The sequence below is a fragment of the Zerene cesonia genome, chromosome 26 (genome assembly GCF_012273895.1).
Source record: "Zerene cesonia ecotype Mississippi chromosome 26, Zerene_cesonia_1.1, whole genome shotgun sequence".
NCBI lineage: Eukaryota > Metazoa > Arthropoda > Insecta > Lepidoptera > Pieridae > Zerene > Zerene cesonia.
In genome coordinates, this window is record NC_052127.1 from 497266 (window position 1) to 505388 (window position 8123).

Below are 8123 nucleotides of genomic sequence, written 5' to 3' on the forward strand. Positions count from 1 at the left end.
TGATATTTTGGGCACTACGTGAAAATGTGACAGTTTTATTGTTGCTTGTTTTTATGTTTATTACGATGGAAAGTTTGTTGATAGGCATAAGAAAAATCTGACTACTGTGGTGTTGTTTTTGTTAATTACTAGGCGGATATTGTCCTTGAAATATGAAGTAATAAAAATATATAATTCTGTTCGCATTACAAAACGGTCAAACGGTCGGTTGAAATTCGTGGAATTCTCAATCAATAAACGTCATACAGATGGTAATTATATTGAACTAGCTGTCCGCCTCGGCTTCGCCCGTGGTACATATATAACCTATAGCCTTCTTCAATAAATGGGAACATCTTCAAGATCTGAAGATTTCTTCATCTTTAGAACAACTCTTCTATCTAACACTGAAAGAATTTTTCAAATCGGACGAATAGTTCCTGTGATTAGTGCGTTCAAACAAACAAACCAAACTCTTCAGCTTTATAATATTCGTATAGATGTGAAATGAGAAGGTACCTGTCACCTCACTACCCGGACAGGGAGTCTGCAGATAAAGTTTAGTGATTAGCAGACAGTTGCCGACTTGAGCATTCGCGTACACTCGGCATGACTAGCAGCGTCTGCCGCACAGATGGGAGTGTGTGCTTGCATTATTAGTTAATTGAATGTTAGATAGAACAATGCTGATTGCCTAAAGTTTCTTCACATAGTAAAATTGTTCAATGTTTATTTGCTGAAGGCGACAAAGCTTTATGGTTGAAGACCTTTGAAACTTTAACAGGCATCGTATATATTATGCATAATGTCTATGTGTTTACCATCTCACACATATTTAATATACGCAAATAGAAATATTCATTGCGGAGATTCAAATAAATTAGTTTCAATCTCAAATTAAAATCGTAAAGCTGATTCTCCATGGAGGCATTAATATACGAATCAATCCGGCCCCTCGGGCGCGCCGGGGTCGCGTATCTGAACAATCTCGTTAATTACCGATTAGCCGATGGTGTCTGATGCATTGCATTCTATTGTGTTGTTTGTGATTAGCCTCCATTACTTGCGAATTGTACACGATTTGACTAAATATGACCTTCTTACATGTGACATAATTGTAGACCCTAAAGCATTTTATTGATGCGGAACACTTTCGATTCTAGGATTGAGATTTTGTTATAATTAATACAGTGATTGTCTTTTAGGTTATTTTAAAGGAAAATGTGAATCGATTTATTTAAAACAGAAAGAATATTCTCGGTGATGGATGACAGGCTAACAAAACCCATCACTTGTCCATATTATAATTTAAATTCAACAATATACCACAACTAATCGTCCGCACGCAATGCACACACCCACACACACACATCACAAATCTGCGGAGCTCCTTTAATACACCAATTAACTGCTTCCCCGGCGGGGTCGGTTATCGGGCGAAGCGGCCGGCGTATAATCGCGGCCCCTTGTGTCGTCTCCCCGTAGAGTCCGCTGTAGAATGAGCTAATGCGATTTGCGACACTAATTCTCCGTCGCCACTGACACGGTGGAGACTGGAGACTTCGTATTCGTGTGGATATTGTCTTAGATGATATGGCGGTTTAGAGTACTTGAGAAAGTATCTACAAAATTGATTGGTGAATAAATGTACGTAGGGCTTTTGTATATTAACTAGCGGACGGGCCGTATATAGACCATGTCACTCAGTGAAGATGTGGTTCTAATGATGGAATTTTATGGATGGAAATTGCAATCGGTCCATCGGTAGTCATTGTGTGTCAATTTTAGAAACATACAAACATAAACACACATTTCCTCTTTATAAAAAGAGTTTAGATATCACTAAAGTAAAAAAAGGAATGTAAATATATTATATATTATTAAAATAAATGACAATAACACCTCTGATTTTTTAAAACAAATCTTGCCATATAAACTTTTAATCTATCTATCTATCTATCTACATATAACTATTAATGTCAACTCTAGCTCAACAATAAATTTAAATTAATTATTTGCATCGTTTGTTACAGGTAAGAGCAGATAAAATATGTCGCCAACGAAGGTTTGTCTATTCCTCGTTAGCTCTACGCGGCCGCACGGCGCATGCGTCGCAACGGAGTGGTTACTGGAGATCTGTAGCTTACGTAGCGTTGAAGTACTTATGTTTGTCTACAGTGCGGGGATGTTAGCGCCAGGGCTGGCGACTGGCAAGTTTTGCGCGATAGGGTTGCGATTTTGCGATTTATCACCTCATTATTGTAGACAGATGTTTCATGGCTTCTCTAGGAATGTTAGGGACAATATTTGAGATTCCCCAGCCCGAATGTTTGATGAGAGTTCATTAAATGTAGAGTTGCGGTAATTATAGACGGGTGAATTTATTTCGATTTATTTAAAAAAATATATTTTTTTGTGGCTTTAATACGCAACTGTTATATGCTTAATGATATTATTAATAATAATTATATTATTTATAATTTAAACTAAATCGTGGTAGAAACATGTTTTATCTTTTCTTAATTCTCATAGTCTTAATAGTAATAATTGTTTTTTTCTTCTCTGGCAATAAAATACGCATAATTAAAAAAAAATCGGGATGCAACCACCCGAATGTTTAGAGCTCAGTTATCTAGAGCACAGTTATTATCTATTTCGTATAATACACAAGTATGAACGCATAGAGATATGTCGTTTGAATGCAAATGCGTTCGCAAATATTGCTTTGACTGCAGTCGGTAGCTAAAAGCGACGGCATTAAGCAAATAATAAACAAATTCTGTCTATGATGCATGCATGTGTGGACCGTCTCGCTAAGGGGGCGAGCTAAAAGCACCGCTAGTGATGGGGCACTCGACTATCGATACTTTGTTTATATTTTATACGTGTATATGAAATGATTAGTGAGTGAATAATGTAATCTATGTGGCCGTTGATATTTTCGTGGATTCATTTGAACATACGAAACTTGGTTTTACCAAGTGATGTGACTGAAATGAATATTGATTTATGACTCATTGCGTTCTATACATCGCTTTTTATTTATGTATACTTCTTATTCTTCATATTTCAAGTTAACACAATCTAACTGTGATTTTATCGATACATGCGATCGAAGGCGCAACACTAGAGCCAACGTTTCACAGACGCAACAGCCGGTAGTCCGTGTAAATTGCCCGTCACGTTGATATACCTCGCAACTTTATGCTGCATTGTGAATTGAATACATTTATTTACCTGGCGGTGACTGTAATGGCGTCGGAGAATTATTTAATAGTAAACCTTTATATGTTGCCTATGATATGATTTACATGTGTGGATTTTTTAACAATGTGAAATAACGTTAACAAGAAAGAATTCATTAGAAACAACTCATCTACTAAAGACGACCTGCATACTACAATTCTGCTAAGAATTTTCGATAATTATTCTTCAATCAGACGAACATTTGGAACAAGCTCTCCATCTTGCGCGTTCTGTAAAACAAACACACCTCGTTTTGCCGCCAACGGCCATTAAAGCGTTGAGATTACGCACAGTGGCTTCTCAATCGGCCGCGTGTTTACACAACACAAGCGAGCGTGCCCGCGTCGATACACCAGCTATTTATACACCCCGCCGCGTAATCATTCCGCCGGCGCGGGGCAAATCGCATTTTTATTAGGGAAGCAATGTGGAAATGACACTGCATCGTGGACTTCCGACCCTGCACACTTGTACAGGTGGCCGCGCCGACCGTACGTCGAATGTGAACTCTATGCGTGTTGTGTTTAGGGTCGTAGTTCGTGTACAAGGCGGTCAGACACGCCGCGCACGCGCGGTTGAATGGACGCGTTTACACAGTTGTCAGTTTGGAGCGCCGCGTCGACGTGTGCGGTTGTGTTTCGCGCGCCGTTGTCGAAATAGTGATGTGATTGTGTCGATATTTCGCGATTCGATTCGATTTGTTGTGGTTGTGTGTGGGTTGCGTGGTTTCGGTGATTGGATTGTTGATCAATAAGTAAATAATACCATGTAATGGTTAATGAGAATAATCACAGAAATCTTTAAAAAGTATTGTAATCTTAAATAATTTAATATGACCATTTTGCTCTTCCTTATTCGATACAGGACGGTCGTTTGATAGACTCGCATTATGAATATAGTTCTATCATGAAGAAATATTTTTAGTATAAATCTTAAAAAAAACATAACACCAAAAAATATAAATAACAATCACGATAAAATAACCGCAAAGTGAAAAATTAATAATCTCATAAATATTATATATTCAAGCAGTTAAAGCGCTGAGTAATGCGGTGTATATTTTAATTATAGTATTAGCGGCGGCGCTATCGCCCGCTGACCAGCTAACCGCGTTAAATGTATTAACAATTTATGAAATCTCCTCTGATTTATTTGCTTTTAAAAGTATCGCTTCTATATCCATATTTGCGTAAAACGCAAGGAGTTATAACATGATTGGAATCTTCTCTTATTCCCTTTGAATCGCCAAACGTCCATTATAATTTGATGCGAGTTACCAATCGAAAGAAATAAGCCGATTCGATATCAAGAGGCATAAGCTTGTGTATTTTTCACACTCGTTTTCAAGTCTCAGCTATGTCGGAACTGTAATCTAATATAATTAATTACTTAGCAGCTTACGCATTGACCTCGAAGTGGATTATAGTTTTGATACCATTTTCCGCATACGATCTTACCAACTTTCTTAACAGCATGAGTTCACACAGATCTTTGGTCTGTTCAACAGTTAACAATGTATTACATAGCCAAAGTACTCGTTAATCATTTGTTCCTTTAATGGGGTAATGTTAGTGCGAGTGAGCTGTGTTTGTTTAGAGCTTTTCGCATAATCCACTGATCACGGCGCTACGTTATATACGCAAGTTTATGAGCGCATAATTATAACACCTCAATCCCCTATACCTTGCTTCCATTAATGCCTTTTTGGTAGGGCTGTCAGCGATTCAACGATTGCGCGACAGATGGATGAGATTCGGTTTAGATAGAGGCTATACTTGATTGTAATATCTTAAGGTATCATAATAATAAGGCAATAAGTGTCATTTTAAATCATTTGTTTGATTGTTTTATGAATATATTGAATGCCCATGAGAGGATTTTACTTATAGCCAGATTCAATTACAGTTTCAATAATATTTAATTGGTTTCCTTTTTCATGTGACTATGTCCTTTCGAAAAAGATAAACACACCCAACTTTAAATAGCACGCATTAATCTATCTGTATACTGAAATTCAACAAAATAGGCTTAGTAGATTTTGAGATACACGAGTTTGAGCCGATTCCTTAAATGTACAGTCAAATTTCCGCAATTTTATTTGAACTGATAAATATTTCTTTCCTTAGAAACTCTCTGCTTCTACTACTATTTACTATTTTGCATAAATGTGGTTAATATAATTAGTGGCAACTGGCAACCCTAGAGCCATCCCATCTATCCCGTAGGATTTGTCACTTAACGCCGCTTCAAGCCGCTTTTATAAATACTCGAGCGGCTCTCGGGGATATTTTTCCTGTTTGAATTGTCGTTGAAGCGCTTTAAGTGCCGAGTTAATCGCGTTTCATGATTATATTACGGTTCAGTTTTCGTTCTACGGAAAAAAGGTTTATTTTTAATCTTATTGGAAGCGCTGTGTGATGCTTCTTGCCTTCCAAGTTACGTTTTCTTTCTTTGTGTTTGTTTGTTTGTGTGGTCTTTAACACATTTTCTGTCATTGTGTATATATCTGTTACTATTGTCTGTTGATGACTAGAATATTAATCACACTATTATTATAAATGTGAAAGTTTGTCTGTTTGGATGTATGTCCGTCAATCACGCTGAAACTACTGAGCTTTTGATGAAATTGAAACACAGACAGGGCTATGGGCTATGAGCTGGCTGGGGTGATAGGATACGTTTTATCCCGATTAAATGCTCTTGGGATAAAACGAGAACTTGATATCCGGGCGGAGCCGGGACAAGAGTCTAGTGGTATACTTATATAGTATCTAACGTCCGTCCCGTTGCCATTCGTAGCTGTAGAATAATTAACACCAGATTGTAAACTGGGAGGCGTTTTATAAATTGTTCACTACGAAAGAAGTCCACCAACTCAGTAATTAGATCTGTAGACATCATCAACATCATCATCATTATCAGCCCATACATGTTACCACTGCTGGGACACAAGCCTCCCATGAAGGTTCAGGCCATAATATTCTACCACGCTAGCCAAGTGTGTCCTCACGATGTTATCCGTCACCGTTTCGAGCAGTGGTGATGTTATCTACATTCGCAGATAAATAGAAAAATCTGTTTATTTCCTGCCCTCGACTCGCCTGGTCTCGAACCTCCGACCAATCGATTTTTAAGTCCGAGCTTGTCACCACTGAGCGATCACTGCTTTTATATATCCCATTTACACGAAAAGTATTACAAAAAGTATCGTGTTCCGTGGTACCACGTACCCTACCGCTCCCCATTTGTTCCAAGCTATTTGCAACCGTTCGGCGGCAACACGGCTCGCTCGTTGAGGCCTTTTCCTTAATCCGGTGGTGTTTCCCACCGCCCGCCGTTCGCGAGATTGCTTCATTTCGCTCCTGCCGGCCTGCGAGGCGAGGCTTAACGTTTTTAATTAACAGAAACTTTGCTAACGCGATGATTACACGTGCAGTTTAGTTATTACGGGTCGTGTCGTGTTCTATAACCCTCGGGTGTGCTGGATTCGGCTGTAGCCTATGTGTGTTAAACTGTATAAGTCGGACTAGGAAAAGTTTATTCTATATGCTTTGGGTTATATAATTTGCATAATGAATACATTACTAGCTTATAATGCTATGCGAAAAGCTGATCCGGAAAATATTACGTGCTAGCTTGTCGCCCGCGGCTTCGTATGCACAGGATATTCCCGAGGAAATTAGATTTTTTACCGCATTAAAAAGCACCCTTTTTTATCACTCTCTAAATATGTCCAAACACAAAAGTCCTATCACAATATCGTTTCATTGCGACGTGAAAGAAAGCTAAAGAAACATACTTTCTCACTAGCTGCGCCTCGCGGTTTTGCCTATATGTTATTCAAGTTGTCCAGCTGTCTACGTACCAAATTTCATTGCAATCGGTTCAGTAGTTTTTGCGTGAAAGAGCAACAAACACACATACATGCTTACAAACTTTCGCATTTATGATATAAGTAGGAAGGATTCCTATCCTACTAATCCTAGTAGGATTTTTAATATTAAAAAAAAAAACAAAACAAAAACACTTTATTGTGCACCAATGATAACATAAAGTAACAAAGAATATGTATATACACTAAAAACATGAACATTTACGAGCACAACAGGCGGTCTTATCGCTAAGGCAGCGATCTCTTCCAGACAACCTGGTGGTCAAGGATAAGCTGTGGAAAATATAAGTATGGGGAATAGGTGCGATTACATTTTAAATAGATATATACAATAGAAATACATAAAACATACAAAAATAGAAGGACATATTATATATAATAATAGAAATACATTCATATTTACATACCTACATACATAAGTTACACATATGCCAAAATAATAAAAAAAAAAAAAAACAATTACAAAAAGGACTTATTTACTAGTTTACAAAGGCACATACGGAGACTTTATTACTTATTAATTAGACAGATAAAATTGCTTCAGCAGTGTTTTGAATGTGAGTAGAGATTGAGCTTCTCTTATGTCCAATGGCAAATCATTCCATAGTCTAATGGCCCGCACAGTAAAGGAAGAATTATATAGGTGATTGATATGAGCTGGCATAGCAAGACGAGACTTATTTGACGATCGAATTGGGTGGATATTGGACACAAGGAACTCAAATCTCTCTTTTAAATATGGCGGAGTTTTCGGATCAAACAGAACACAGTACAGGAGGTGAAGGATGTGAGTATTTCGGCGAAGACGAATGGGAAGCCAATTGAGCTTAGTGCGAAAATCGGAAACATGATCGTATTTGCGCAAGCCAAACACGAATCTTATACAAAAGTTTTGAAGGCGCTCAAGGCAGTCAAGGTGATATTCATAGAGGTCAGGATAACACACGTCCGCATAATCTATAATTGGTAAAAGGAGTGTTTGCACAAGCGCAATTTTAGTGGGTAT